Here is a 15,938-nt window from a genome sequence, read left to right as displayed (position 1 = left end):
TCCTCCATACTGTATGTAATAAAACCTAAGATTTCCTGTGGTAACAATGTAAAAATAACACATAAAAAACTAAATAGTGCATAGTTTCGCGAAGCGAGGTGGCCATCTCTGTCGGCGCCGGAAGTGTTCTGTCTACATTGTTCTCTTACTTTGTGTAAATATAACCTATTTATTAAAATAGGCTATAGCAAATAGGAATATAGGTGATTTACTCAGATTGTAAACCATGCACTGCCCTGCTGTGTGCTACCTGATCCAATTCTGATCAGAGTAATTATTTGAAATTCTGGTTGTCCGAAAAATAAATACTTGCCCCAGGCAAGTGACAAGTCTTAATGTTGAGCCCTGTGTTAGTGATGATGCTAATAAAAAGTATTCTGGTAGATGGAAAGGCTTTCCCAAAAACCTCACTAAAATGTTAACTACAAAGTATCCTATGGTTACCTGGCAGAATGATATCATGATTATTTGCATAAATCCAGTGGGTAGGCTATTTGTTTTGCAAACTCTACCATCACATGTTCTACAAAAACACTGCTAAATAAAAGCCTCTTGCTAGGTGCACACTGTAATTAAAGGGTAACTACACCCAGAAATCTTTCTAATTTTTCTCAAAAGTGGTCTCCTGATGTGGTTTAATTAAGCATTCTTGTGGAATTAGAACATCCAATGTAGTTGTTTTTCTATTAAAAGGTCTGATTTTGAGAGCGACAACCTGAAATAAACTGGGGAACAGTAACCTGGAAAAACAAAACTGAGAAAACCGAATTTGTGAAAAAACAACACAGAATCAGGCAAAAAAAATAAAAAATTATCGGTCCCTACTGTAGGCTTGTGGGTTGGGAAGGGCTGTACAATGTATTAATAGGCTGTCTGTACAATTAGGGATGAAACCTTACTCTTTGTGATTCTCCCTCTCCTCTCTCCCTCCCTTACTCTCTCCCCTCCCTCTTTTTCTACCCTCTGACCTTCCCTATGTGTCCTGCCTCACCTACACACCTCTCTCCCTTCCTCTCCCCCTTTTTCTGACCTCTCTCATCTCTCTCTCACTCCCACCATGCCTCTTTTGTAGCAGTAGGAAGAGATCCCACAGACACTGTCAGGCAGTGATGTTGTTTACACCAGTGGCCCTGCCCTACTGACACAAACCAACTCTTCACCTCTTTATCCTTCTCTCTCTCTCTCCCTCCCTCCCTCCTTCTACTACCTCATCTCTACTGTGTACATCAATCTCTCCCTCCACCCCACCACTTCTTCAACTCATACCCTCTCATCTGGCCATCTTCTTACCGTCTCTCTCAGCTGTCAGGGATGTCAGTGTTAATCCCCTCTCTCGCTCTCTCTCTCTGTATTGTTGCTTTACATGCTGGCTGCAATGGCCTTAGACCTTGTCATAGATGAGTCTGTTCAAACAGGTGACAGCTCCCTCTCTCCTCTCCTCTCTTCTCCATTTGATCTCTGTTCTCCCATCACATTTATCGTCATCCTCTCTTCCATGTATCTCTTCTCCCGCCCGTTTAATGTAACCTCCCTGCAAAGGCTGCCTCGTTTATCTCACTCTCTCTGTCCTCTCCAGTTTGAATCCCTCTCTTTTCTTCTATCTCTTTCTCAATGCATCAGATTTATCTCTCTATCCTTCTGTCATCTATCTGGGCTGTCAAATGGGATTTGGGGTAGGGATGGCTATTTGTAATCTTTGGGCTGTTCGAGTACTCACATTAATTTATTTTGAGTACTCAAATAAAAATAAAAACATTTTTAAAACACAGGCCCACACGTAAAAAATATGTGCAAATTTATCTATATACCAACAGTGCTCAACAATGCCTAATTTATCATAACCATTGCAGATATTTGCTAAATTGTCCCATATCCTGTATATGATACAGTATATTGGCACATTACGCACGACAGAAAAACATAAAAGTCCATAGATGTAACTCGCTATATGCTCTCTTGGGTAAATAAATGAAAAAAGCTACAGAAGGCTAATCTTTTTGAGTGTAACTGTATTACTGTACTGCACTGTATTATATCACATCAAATCAAATTGTATGTTACATTCGCTGAATACAACAGGTGTAGACCTTACTGTGAAATGCTTACTTACAAGCCCTTAACCGACAATACAGTTCAAGAAATAGAGTTAAGAAAATATTTACTAAATAAGCTAAAGTAAAGAAAATGTCAAAAAAAAAGTAACACAATAAAATAACAATACCGAGGCTCTATACAAGGGGTACAGGTTAGTCAAGGTAATTTGTACATGTAGGTAGGGGTAAAGTGACTATGCATATATAATAAAAAAGAGAGTGGCAGCAATGTAAAAACAAAGGGGGGTGGTCAATGTAAATGGTCCGGGTGGCCATTTAATTAATTGTTCAGCACTCTTAAATTTAGCGGTAGAAGCGGGTAAGGAGCCTTTTGTACCTAGACTTGGCGCTCCGGTACTGCTTGCCCAGGGGCGAAAATCTGAGCTCAACCTTGGAGGGGACAATTACATTAAATTTTCTCAAGAGCAATTCCTGAGGGGGACACCAAAAGTAGTGCTGTAACACATAGCATACGTTGTTAAATGTATATTGAGGAACCATAATTCCTACAACTGGATAATTGATAGGTACAGTAGTTAACTGAAGGGTTTTCCCAACTTGTTCAAATGTTTAAATCATTATAATTCTACTACTAATAATAGTTATAGCAGTGCTCCTTACCAGTCCAGTATGTATGCAGGTATTCGTACTTACAACCAGCAATATCAAGAAAGGTCAGTAGGTGACAATGGTACTGTACACTGTATGGGTGTAGTTTTCATAAATACAATGAACATGGTGTGATCACATCTAAAAGAATCTCCATTGAGAACCATCACAAAGTTGGTCTCCGTATTGAATTGACCTTTTAATTTGACTTTTTCTGATACATTTATATAGTCATTAAATATGTCCACCTGGCCTGAGTCTATTACAATATCTTTGCAAGAACAAAAAGCTTAAAATAAGTACAGTTCTAAAAGCAAAATAACTACTTCAATGAAAAACCCAAATAAATCAACCAAAATATCCTTCAGTCAGTGTCTCAACTCTTCAAACAGCAGCTATGGACAAGTATGTCGCACAAAGTATGCAATTTTAAATAAAATAACATGAAATAAATCATTTGTAAGTGTACTAAAAACTACTAAACAAAAGAACAACTATCAATTACACCATGGGTTCTCAAACAGGGGTCCATGGACTAATTGCAAGGGGTCCGTGAAATAAAAAAGTGTAATGAATGTAGTCAGTACCACAAGGTTTCCAGTAAGTTTACATATAATATAAAGGGGGTGGAGGTCCCTGAGGACCGCTCAAAACCTTGCCTGCCTTGCCTCAAAATATGCAGGGGTTCCAGTACCCCAAAAAGGTTGAGAACCACTTCTATACACACTACTGAACAAAAGAACCGAGCATATGTTTGCAGGTTTCCTCAACAACACATCAGTTGGCACTTTCGCAATGCCCTCGCCTGTTGTCTCCGACACCCTGTATAGCCCAATAAACTCCTTGTGAGGGACATGGTCATGGTCAACATAACGCAGACAGACATTCTCCTGTTCAGCACCAGAGACATCTTGAGTACCATCAACAATTAATGAAAATTGTACAATCGGAAGAGACCTAATCTCAGCTGCAATGCCTCGAATGACTATTGGCCATGATGTTCAGAATTTCATTCTGTGCTTTGGGGCCTGTGTACATTGTGGTACGCTCTGTTAACCACTTCAGTAAAATGGGATCATCCTCTTCTGCCCTAAGTTTCAAAATCTGGTATAAATTCTCACTGTCATCCGTGTGGCCTCTAAAGGCTTGTCCCTGTCTTACTACATGCCGCACCGAACTAACAATTTTCATCAATCAATGCCTTGCGTCATCCTGCTGTTTACCCCACGTGCTGGACATAACTGGACACTGATTGGATTTAGCTGGTGTGCTGTTACAATTACAAAGTGACGGTGGGTTTGGCAATTTTGATGTGCTGTGAATTTTTCAATGCCCTTTCTCCAGTTCCTAAATCCTGCACTAACGAAGGCAGCATCAGCTCTTTGGCCAAAAGATGGCTGGCTTGAAAACCCTTGGCTACAGTGAAAACACAACACTCCTTTTATTGATGGATTATAATGTAGCCAGGGGAAATCGCGAAACCATCTCTCTTGAAACGCCAACACTCTGTTGGCAAGAGTTTGCGGTTCTATAAATTGTGGGTGTGGCTGATATGGTTTTGTGCCATCACTGTGGTAACTGGACAATGCTGTGCCACTGTCCCCTATACTGGTGCTGCTGGCAACAAGGGTGACACTTGGTCCTGCCGTGGCTGTGACACTGTCCTCTGAAGTCTCTCTCCCTGGCTCTTTCCCTTTCACCACCCTAACTGACTCAGTCTGTCTCCTAGAAAATAAATAAGGTGTTTGCCATACTCCTAACTACCGGTACCCAAAACTACACAATTAATCACAACAGCAATACCATTGCCGTAAACAAATCTTAGTTTAGTCACCAGTTTAAGTTGAGAGTGGGGGTATCCATGGCATTTTCCAATTATGTCCCTATTTTACAAGTCAAAAAAATTGAGAACCTTTCATAATGTTGCCAAACAAAGACTCAACAAACTTACCTGAGACTCCCTGTCTGCCAATCTGTCCCTGCATATCTGTCCCCAGCTCTGCTGTCTGTGTGCCATCTGTTGCCTGCTCTGCCTAATGACATCATTGTGAAACATTTCCATTAGCATTTTACTTCTTTCTTATGAACATTTTATCAACTAGTCTTTGAGATATTAGGATACTAGAGTTCTTACTATGCGTTTTGGTGTACTGACAAATACTCTGATGTCCGTCTTCTTACTTTTTTCTGCCATTTTTCTACCTGGCTGGCTGGCTGGCCTAGCTGCACACACACACATTTACACAACACATGCTGCAACCTTTTGTAATTTAAATAGTTTGTTTCATATTGGCTGGCTTCCAACAATAGCTGAATTTGTAAAGCTAGCGAGCACCAATTCCGTTTCTGTGTGTTTGCTATAATCTTTGCTACCTGGTTAAATAAAGGTGAAATAAAATAAAAAATAAAAAGTTCACTAGCGACAATTTATCTTTTGCAACGAGACCATTATATATATTTAAGACAATGGTAGAAGAGAGTGTAGTTCTGTTCTGTTCAGTTTGGACTTCAGTTTATTGCTAACCTTATCACAGGGACGTCGAAGCACTACAGCTGCATGCTGATCTTGGAATAAACTGACGATAGCAAAGATTCCATCTTTGACGACGCCACATAAATGGAATAGGTACTAGCTAGCTTGATAGTTAATGTTTGCTTTAGTTTGCGCGCTAGCTCTGCAAATTCAGCTAGTGTGTGAACCCTGCCAACATAAAAAATAAAGAAATAACATTGCTATGGACCTGCTATGGATTGACTGAATGAACCTCACGTCAGTTACGTACATGTCCCTTTCGGACAGTAGATACGAACCCTTTATTACCTTGCCAGCAAAAGAACTGGCAGTGGATCAAACCATTGTGAGGCAAAGGGCGGGGGGGGTCGCAATCTTTTGAAATTTAAATGCGCTATTAAGTGTCTATAATCAGCACAAGTGCTTTCATTGCGTATTATTAATATTATTGAAATTACATAGTTATGTTTACAGTGATATATTGGGGGGGGCAAATCATATTTTTCCCAAGATGGGGGGGTCGTGTCCCCCCCGTCCCCCCTGGGATTTCCGCCTATGTGCTTGCCGTGCGGTAGCAGAGAAAGCAATCTATGACTGGGGTGACTGGAGTGTTTGACAATTTTTTGGGGATTCCTCTGACACCACCTAGTATATAGGTCCAGGCTGTATGCAACCGGTCAGGATGCTCTCGATGGTGCAGCTGTAGAACGTTTTGAGGATCTGGGGACCCATGCTAAGTCTTTTCAGTCTCCTGAGGGGGAAATGGTGTTGTCGTGCCCTTTTCACAACTGTCTTGGTGTGTTTGGACCATAATAGTGTGTTGGTGATGTGGACACCAAGGAACTTGAAACTCGCAACCCGCTCCCCTACAGCCCCGTCGATGTGAATGGGGGAGTGTTGGGCCCTCATTTTCCTGTAGTCCACGATCATCTTCTTTGTCTTGCTCATGTTGAGGGAGAGGTTGTTGTCCTGACACCACACTGCCAGGTCTCTGACCTTCTCCATATTTGCTCTCATCGTTGTCGGTGATCAGGCCTACCACTGTTGTGTCGTCAGCAAACTTAATGATGGTGTTGGAGTCGTGCTTGGCCACACAGTCGTGGGTGAACACGAGTACAGGAGGAGACTAAGCACACACCGCTGAGGGGCCCCTGTGTTAAGGATCAGCGTGGCAGATGTGTTGTTGCCTACCCTTTCCACCTGGGGGCGGCCCCCCAGGAAGTCTAGGATCCAGTTGCAGAGGGAGGTGTTTAGTCTCAGGGTCCTTAGCTTAGTGATGAGCTTTGTGGGCACTAAGGTGTTGAACGCTGAGCTGTAGTCAATGAACAGCATTCTCACATAGGTTATTCCTTTCGTCCAGGTGGGAAAAGGCAGTGTGGAGTGCGATTGAGATTGCGTCATCTGTAAATCTGTTGGGGTGGTATGCGAATTGGAGTGGGTCTAGGGTTCCCGGGATGATGGTGTTGATGTGAGCCATGACCAGCCTTTCAAAGCACTTCATGGCTACCGACGTCCTATGGGGCGGTAGTCATTTAGGTAGGTTACCTTTGCTATCTTTGGCACAGGGACTATGGTCATCTGCTTGAAACATGTAGGTTTTACAGACTCGGTCAGGGAGAGGTTAAAAATGTAATTGAAGACACTTGCCTGTTGGTCTGCCATGCTCTGAGGACACATCCTGGTAAAATGTCTGGCCCCGCGGCCTTGTGAATGTTGACCTGTTGAAAGGTCTTGCTCACATCGGCTACGGATAGCGTGATCACACTGTCGTCCGGAACAGCTGGTGCTCTCATGCATGCTTCAGCGTTACTTGCCTCAAAGCGAGCATAAAAGGCATTTAGTCCGTAATAGTTTGCAAGCCCTGCCACATCTGACGAGCGTCAGACCCGGTGTAGTAGGATTCAATCTTAATCCTATATTGAAGCTTTGCCTGTTTGGTGATATAGCAGGATTTCTTATACGTGTCCGGATAAATGTCCCCCTCCTTGAAAGCGTCAACTCTAGCCTTTAGCTCGGTGTGGATGTTGCCTGTTTTTTTGCCGGCATCTGACCTTAAAGCGTTACAGAGGGTAGTGCGTGCGGCCCAATACATCACCGGGGCCAAGCTTCCTGCCATCCAGGACCTATATACTACGCAGTGTCAGAGGAAGGCACAAACAATTGTCAAAGGTCCAAAAGGCTCATTAACAGCTTCTACCCCCAAGCCATAAGACTGCTGAAAAATTAATCAAATGAACACCCGGACTATTTACATTGACCCCCTGCCCTTTGTTTTGTACACTGCTGCTACTCGCTGTTTATTATCTATGCATAGCCACTTTACCCCTACCTACATGTACATATTAACTTGACTAACCTGTACCCCCACATATTGACTCGGTTCCGGTACCCCCTGTATATAGCCTCGTTAAGGTTATTTATTCTTATTGGGTTACCTTTTATTTTTTTTTTCACTTTAGTTAATTTAGGTAATATTTTCTTAACTCTGTTTCTTGAACTGCATTGTTGGATAAGTGCTTGTAAGTAAGCATTTCACGGTAAGGTCTACACCTGTTGTATTCGACTCATGTAACAAATACAATTTGATTTGATCCACAGCTTCTGGTTGGGATATGCACGTACGTACGGTCGCTGTGGGGACAATGTTGTCGATCCACTTACTGATGAAGCTGGTGACAGGTGGAAGTCTCCTCAATGCCAATGGATGAATCCCGGAACATATTCCAGTCTGTGCTAGCAAAACAGTCCTTTAGTATAGCATCCGCGTCACCTTACCACTTCCGTATTGAGCGAGTCACTGGTACTTCCTGCTTTAGTTTTTGCTTGTAAGCAGGAATCAGGAGATTTGCCAAATGGAGGGCGAGGGAGAGCATTGTATGCGTCTCTGTGTGTGGAGTAAAGGTGGTCTAGAGTTTTTTTCCTCTGTTTGCTCGTGACATGCTGGTAGAAATTAAGTAAAACGGATGTAAATTTGCCTGCAGTAAAGTCCCCGGCCACTAGGTGGCCGCCTCTAATTGAGCATTTTCTTGTTTGCTCACGGCCTTATAAAGCTTGTTGAGTGTGGTCTTAGTGCCAGCATTGGTTTGTGGTGGTAAATAGACATCTATGAAAAATATAGAAGAAGACTCTCTCGTTAGATAGTGTGCTCTACAGTTTATCATGTGGTACTCTACCTCAGGCAAGCAATACCTTGAGACCTCCTTATATAAGACAATCGCGCACCAGCTGTTTTTGACATATAAACACACATTCTCACAAGGCACCCTGATCTCCGCCCCCTGTATTTCCGTCTTTTCTTCACACAAATGACAGGGATTTAGGCCTGGTCTCAGAGAAGCAGTATATCCTTCACGTCGGATTCATTAAAGAAAAAATCTTTGTCCAGTTCGAGGTGAGTAATTGTTGTTCTGATATCCAGAAGCTGTTTTCGGTCATAAGAGAAGGTAGCAGCAACATTACACTACCGTTCAAAAGTTTGAGGTCACTTAGAAATGTCTTTGTTTTTGAAAGAAAAGCAGATTTTTTGTCCATTAAGAAAAACATCAAATTGATCAGAAATACAGTATAGACATTGTTCAAACGGTAGATTTTTTATGGAATATCTACATAGGTGTACAGAGGCCCATTATCAGCAACCATCACTCCTGTGTTCCAATGGTACGTTGTGTTAGCTAATCCAAGTTTATGATTTTAAAAGGCTAATTTATCATGAGAAATCCCTTTTGCAATTATGTTAGCACAGCTGAAAACAGTTGTTCTGATTAAAGAAGCAATTAAACTGGCCTTATTTAAACAAGTTGAGTATCTGGAGCATCCTCTTACCCTATTATGGGTACTTGAGTCACTAGCTTACTTGAGCTCTTCCATGCCGTCCCTAGGAGGGGTGCGTCACTTGAGTGGGTTGAGTCAATTACGTCATCTTCCTGTCCGGGTTGGCGCCCCCCTTGGGTTCGTGCCATGGGGGAGATATTCATGGGCTATACTCAGCCTTGTCTCAGGGTAGTAAGTTGGTGTTTGAAGATATCCCTCTAGTGGTGTGGGGGCTGTGCTTTGGCAAAGTGGGTGGGGTTATATCCTGCCTGGTTGGCCCTGTCCGTGGGTATCGTCGGACGGGGCCACAGTGTCTCCCGACCCTCCTGTCTCAGCCTCCAGTATTTATTGTCAGAGTCATGTGTATAGGTGGCAGGGAAGTCAGGCGCAGGAGAGTTAAACGGAGTGTAAATGGAGACTTTTAATAAATGTCCACTTAACATGCTCCAAACACGAAAATGTACATACATAAAATAAACATGGGTACGAGGACCCGTCGCGCACCTATACACCAAGAAACAACACTTGACATAAAACAATCTCTGACAAAGACATGAGGGGAAACAGAGGGTTAAATACACAAGAGGTAATGGATGGGATTGAAAACAGGTGTGTGGGAAGACAAGACAAAACCAATGGAAAATGAAAAATGGATCGATGCTGGCTAGAAGACCGGTGACGTCGACCGCCGATCACCGCCCGAACAAGGAGAGGCAACGACTTCGGCAGAAGTCGTGACATTTATGCTGCAAAAGTTTGTGTCGGGGGGCTAGGATCAGTCTGTTGTATCTGGAATATTTATCCTGTCTTATCCGGTGTCCTGTGTGAATTTAAGTATTCTCTCTCTAATTCTCTCTTTCTTTTCTCTCTTTTCTCTGAGGACCTGAGCCCTAGGACCATGCCTCAGGACTACCTGGCCTGATGACTTCTTGCTGTCCCCAGTCCACCGGTTCGTGCTGCTGCTCCAGTTTCAACTGTTCTGCCTGCAGCTATGGAACCCTGACCTGTTCACCGGACGTGCTACCTGTCTCAAACCTGCAGTTTTCGACTCTCTCTCTACCACACCTGCTGTCTCTAGCTCTGAATGATCGGCTATGAAAAGCAAACTGATATTTACTCCTGAGGTGCTGACCTGTTGCACCCTCGACAACCACTGTGATTATTATTTGACGCTGCTGGTCATCTATGATCATTTGAAAATATTAAAGAAAGATCTAGCCTTGATAGCCATGTACTCTTATATAATCTCCACCAGGCACAGCCAGAAGACGTCTGGCCACCCCTCAGAACCTGGTTCCTCTCTAGTTTTCCTCCTAGGTTCTAGCCTTTCTAGGGAGTTTTTCCTAGCCACGGTGCTTCTACATCTGCATTGCTTGCTCTCTGGTGTTTTAGGCTTGGTTTCTGTATAAGCACTTTGTGACAAATGCTGATGTAAAAAGGGCTTAATAAAAACATTTGATTGAGTAAGGTGTTTACATGACTATTGCTGTAACGGCTTTCGTTGGTGGAAGGAGAGGAGGACCAAAATGCAGCGTGGTACGTATCCATAATATAATTTATTCGAGAATGAATACAAATTACAAAAGAACAAGAGAATAAATGAAAACCGAAACAGTCCCGTATGGTGCAAACACTAACACAGGAAACAATCACCCACAAAACACAATAGAAAACAGGCTACCTAAATATGGCTTCCAATCAGAGACAACGACTGACACCTGCCTCTGGTTGAGAACCATACTAGGCCAAACACATAGAAATATAACATACAGAACAAAACATAGAAAAACAACATAGAATGCCCACCCCAACTCACGCCCTGACCAAACTAAAATAAAGACATAAATAAGGAACTAAGGTCAGAACGGGACAATTGCATAATCTACCTACTACCATAGTCGGTTTAATATCAAATTATTACTGTGCATGTAAACAAACCATTTGACCATGTTTGGATTCAAAATTGGAGTTGTTGACCAATGGCATACTGTAAAAGGGAACTTCCAATGTAACGGTGTTCCTCCTCCTCTTCAACCGAAGAGGAGGAGTAGTGATTGAACCAAGGCGCAGCGTTGTGAAATGACATATTTTAATTAAACAAGACGGAAAAAACACGAAACGAAAACACTTGAATAATTAACAAAATAACGAAACGAAAACGTAGACAGACCTGAACTATACGAACTTACATACAACACGAAGAACGCACGAACAGGGAAAATAGACTACACAAAAGAACGATGTACAAACAAACCGAACAGTCCCGTATGGTGCGACAAACACTGACACAGGAGACAACCACCCACAACGAACACTGTGAAACAACCTACCTGAATATGACTCTCAATTAGAGGAAACGCCAAACACCTGCCTCTAATTGAGAGCCATACCAGGCAACCCTTAAACCAACATAGAAACAGAAAACATAGAATGCCCACCCAAACTCACGTCCTGACCAACTAACACATACAACAAACTAACAGAAATAGGTCAGGAACGTGACATCCAATCAGATATCAGACCTACAGGATGTCATCACAACAGCGCCTACTGTCACACCATAATTTGTTTCACCTTTCTTTGTGCTTGTCTCCACCCCCCTCCAGGTGTCGCCTATCTTCCCCATTATCCCCAGTGTATTTATACCTGTGTTCTCTGTTTGTCTGTTGCCAGTTTGTTTTGTTCGTCAAGCCTACCAGCGTTTTCCCCCCTTGCTCCTGTCATTTTCTAGTTCCTGTTGTCTAGTTTTCCTGGTTTTAACCATTCAGCCTGCCCTGACCCTGAGCCTGCCTGCCATTCTGTACCTTGTCACACCACCCTGGATTATTGACCTCTGCCTGCCCTGACCCCGAGACTGCCGGCTGTTCTGTACCTTTTGACTCTGATCTGGATTACTGACCTCTGCCTGCCCTTGACCTGTCGTTTTGCCTGCCCCCTGTTCTTGTTATAAGCTTTTGTTACTTCAACACTGTCTGCATCTGGGTCTTCTCCTGAAACGTGATAGAGTGAAGCTTTTAGTGAGAGGTTTAAATCTTTAATATTCATTCATTTTAGCCCCCCAAACTCCTATTCATTATATCAATAGTCACGTTTAATTTTGGCTTAGCATTCCAAATGAAAATAAATATTTTTTGCTCATTCAATTTTTAAAAAACGAGTCGTCTGGAGTAGGCAGTGCCTTTAGTAAGTAAGTAAATGTTATTTTCCCATAAATAGACAAGTATTTACCTCTCTGTGGTTGCAGAATCTTATCTATTTTTGCTAACTTTATATTGAAATTGATTGTGGTAATTTTATTTATATTTTTTGAGATGTGAATACCAAGTATGTCTACTTCACCATCCGCCAATTTTATTGGTAAACTACAAGGTAGTGTAAACACTGTATTTTTTTATGATCCAATATGTAATATGGGACACTTGTCATAAATAAATTTTAATCCAGAGAGGATAGACAATTGATCAAGATCTTCAATGAGACTGTGCACGGATTCAGATTGCAGCCTTAAGAAAAAACGGCGTACATTGACACTTTTATCGGCATACATCGGCATACATTGGCATACATTGACACTTTTGTTTTTATCCCCTGGATTTCTAACCCCTTGATGTTCTTGTTGGATCTAATTTTAATAGCTAGCATTTCAATGGAGACAACGGACAGCCTTGTTTTACTCCTCTTAAAAGCTCAATACTTTCTGAGAAGTAACCATTATTTACTATTTTACATCTGGGGTTGCTGTACATAACTTTAACCCATTGTATAAGAGATTCACCAAAATTAAAGTAATCCAGGCATTTATATATAAATTCTAGTCATACTTTATCAAACGCCTTTTCAAAATCTGCTATGAAGACCAGGCCCGGTATCTGATGTTTGATAATGTTCAATTGTTTCAAGTAATTGTCGTATATTATCTCCAATATATTGTCCATGTAAAGAACCTGTCTGATCAGGATGAACAATATCTGGTAAAACCTTTTTTATTCTATGTGCTATGCATTTCGCCAGGATTTTCACATCACAACATTGAAGTATTAGAGGCCTCCAGTTTTTTAAATGGACTGGATCTTTATATTTACCACCTGGGCCCTGTTTTATTAGTAATGAAATCAGACCTACTTGTTGAGTGCCTGAAAGTCTACAATTTGTATAGGAGTAATTAAAACATGCTAATAATGAATCTTTGAGTATGTCAAAAAGGATCTGATATACCTCTACTGGTATATCGTCAAGCACTGAAAATATTTTATTGCCTCAAAAAGTTGGCCTTCACACAGGTCTTTCTGTAAATGTGTTAATTTTACATTATTATTATTAGGAAATAAATACTTACAGTTAACATCATTCAGTGGAAATGGAGAAGACTGAAAAGAAAACATGTGTTTAAAATATTTAGCTTCCTCTTTCAAATTTTCGTGAGGCTGTGCCCATATTCAGGACAGCAGAATGGACAGAGCTTCTGCTGCATCTCCACTCATTGAGACTGGAATAGTTGTGCTCTGTAGTGCTGAAATGGACAGCGCCTCTGCCCAGTTGGCAATAGATGTTTCCCATTTGAGGGGATTTTGACATGTTATTGGCACAATTCAATACATTCCTTAAACTTTTTAAAGAAACTCTTTCAAAGGCTCCTCATGTGTCCAACCCTACCTCGTTTATCTGTGAGTCTGTGCCCTTAGCTTCCCTCCATCCTTCACTCCACCCATCCCTCTCCCAGCGTGTGTGTTTCCTGAGGGGTTGAAAGGGCCTTATTCTCTCTTTGATCAGAGAGAAAGAGCGAAGGCGGCACAGGCTTCTTCCATGGATCGATAAACGACAGAGAGCCTACTTTAAAAGGGACGGATGGAGGTACACTGCCTGTGTTCACAATGTCGCTTTAACCAAACACTAGGAAGCTGATCCCTCTCTCCTCCTACATGTTAGCACTTTCATCCTTCCATCTTTCTCTCTGTGTTAGTCCTTCTATCCCTTCATCCCTCTCTCTGTGTGATTCCTTCTATCCCTTCATCCCTCTCTCTGTGTGATTCTAGCCTGAGAGGAGCTGTTTTCTCTTTCAGTCGCTCCACATGAAAAAAAAAAGGTTTGGTGAGTCCACAAAAATTACTTAGCCAGACTCCCACGCACATACACACTCACACACCCCATGCTGCCTAACTCTGTACCCCCCCCAACTCAACCAAATTGGCCTCTAATGGTGTCTATTGAATGTTTTGGTGTTTGATGCCTGTGAATGTTGCTTTAGGGGCATTTGCAACCTGCCAAGAAACCAAACATGGGGGGAATACTTAAATATACCATGGAGGCCAAACGATGAAAACAAATGGATGAAAAAGTAGCTGACATGAATTTAACATTGATGCCTTTAGCTGATATATGTAGGCCTGTCCGATGTCTAAGTATTTAAATGAAATTGAGAAAAAGTAAATAACCACCGACAAACGCGTATGGTAATTATTTGTTGTGTCTCAACACCGGGATCTTCCTAATAATCCTGTAAACAATGACACACCCAGCCTCTCATCTCAGTCCTATACTTGCTAAAACAGGCCAAGAAGACAATGGAGATCAGAGATAAGTCAAGAGAGAGAAAGATGACCGAGAGAGAGACAGACAGCAAGAGAGATTGAGAAAGAGGGGAGGATGAAGGAGAAATTGAGAGAGAAAGAGAGAGATGGAGAAAGAGATACTGTGTCATTTCCTGTGGCAGTCAAGCTGACCTGGTTGTGTAGTCAGATTGACCTGGTTTGGCAGCTGCATGTGTTCAGTTTAGAGACACTTCTATGTGGATAAAAGTATTGTTTATTGTTTGTACAGAGATCATGCATTGCCATGTGATCCCTTTTCCCTTCCTATCCTCCTCCCAGGGCCTTTAAACTAATTACTTGGAAATGCTTATTTTGCCCTGACTCTTTGTTCCTCTCTCTTTCTCTCTACCTTCCTCTATTCCCTATTTACTACAGCCTTCTAAAATGTCTTCATTTTCCTGTTTTATCTATTGGTCAGCAGTGCAGGTTAGTTAGACCACTTTTACCTCACAGATGGATTGGGGCAACAGTAGCGCGAGGTTCTTCTGCATTCATCTGAGAGGTAGTGAGTCATAGTGAGGACAGAAGGATGTGGATAAGGAGAAGAGCGGAGATGCAACAAAAAAATGCCCCTGCTACAGACGACTATATTGGTCCGCACTACTTTTTTACTAAATGCATTTCTATTTGAGTGTTTACCAGCATTTGTAACTTGAGTCTGATAATTTTCTGTACCAAACAGTTTTCTACTCTCTATCCCGGAGATGCCTCACAAGTCCTCAACTGGCAGCTTCATTAAATAGTACCAGCAAAACACCAGTCTCAACGTCAACAGTGAAGAGGTAACTCCGGGATGCTGGCCTTCTATGCAGAGTTGCAACGAAAAATACATATCTCAGACTGGCCAATAAAAGAAAAGATTAAGATGGGAAAAAAACACAGATACTGGACAGATGAACTCTGCCTAGAGCACCTCAGAGTCGCCTCTTCACTGTTGATGTTGAGACTGGTGTTTTGAGGGTACTATTTAACGAAGCTGCCAGTTGAGGACTTGTGAGGCGTCTGTTTCTCAAACTAGACACTCTAATGTACTTGTCCTCTTGCTCAGTTGTGCACCGGGGCCTCCCACCTATCTTTCAATTCTGGTTAGAGCCAGTTTGCGCTGTTCTGTGAAGGGAGTAGTACACAGCGTTGTACGAGATCTTCTGTTTCTTGGCAATTTTTCGCATGGAATAGCCTTCATTTCTCAGAACGAGAATAGACTGACACGTTTCAGAAGAAAGTCCTTTGTTTCTGGCCATTTTGAGACTGTAATCGAACTCACAAATCCAGATGCTCCAGATACTCAACTAGTCTAAAGAAAGCCAGTTTTATTGCTTCTTTAAT

This window comes from Salvelinus fontinalis, chromosome 4 (genome assembly GCF_029448725.1).
Source record: "Salvelinus fontinalis isolate EN_2023a chromosome 4, ASM2944872v1, whole genome shotgun sequence".
Taxonomy (NCBI): domain Eukaryota; kingdom Metazoa; phylum Chordata; class Actinopteri; order Salmoniformes; family Salmonidae; genus Salvelinus; species Salvelinus fontinalis.
The sequence above is the reverse complement of the archived record's forward strand: the minus strand, read 5'-3'. Positions refer to the sequence as shown.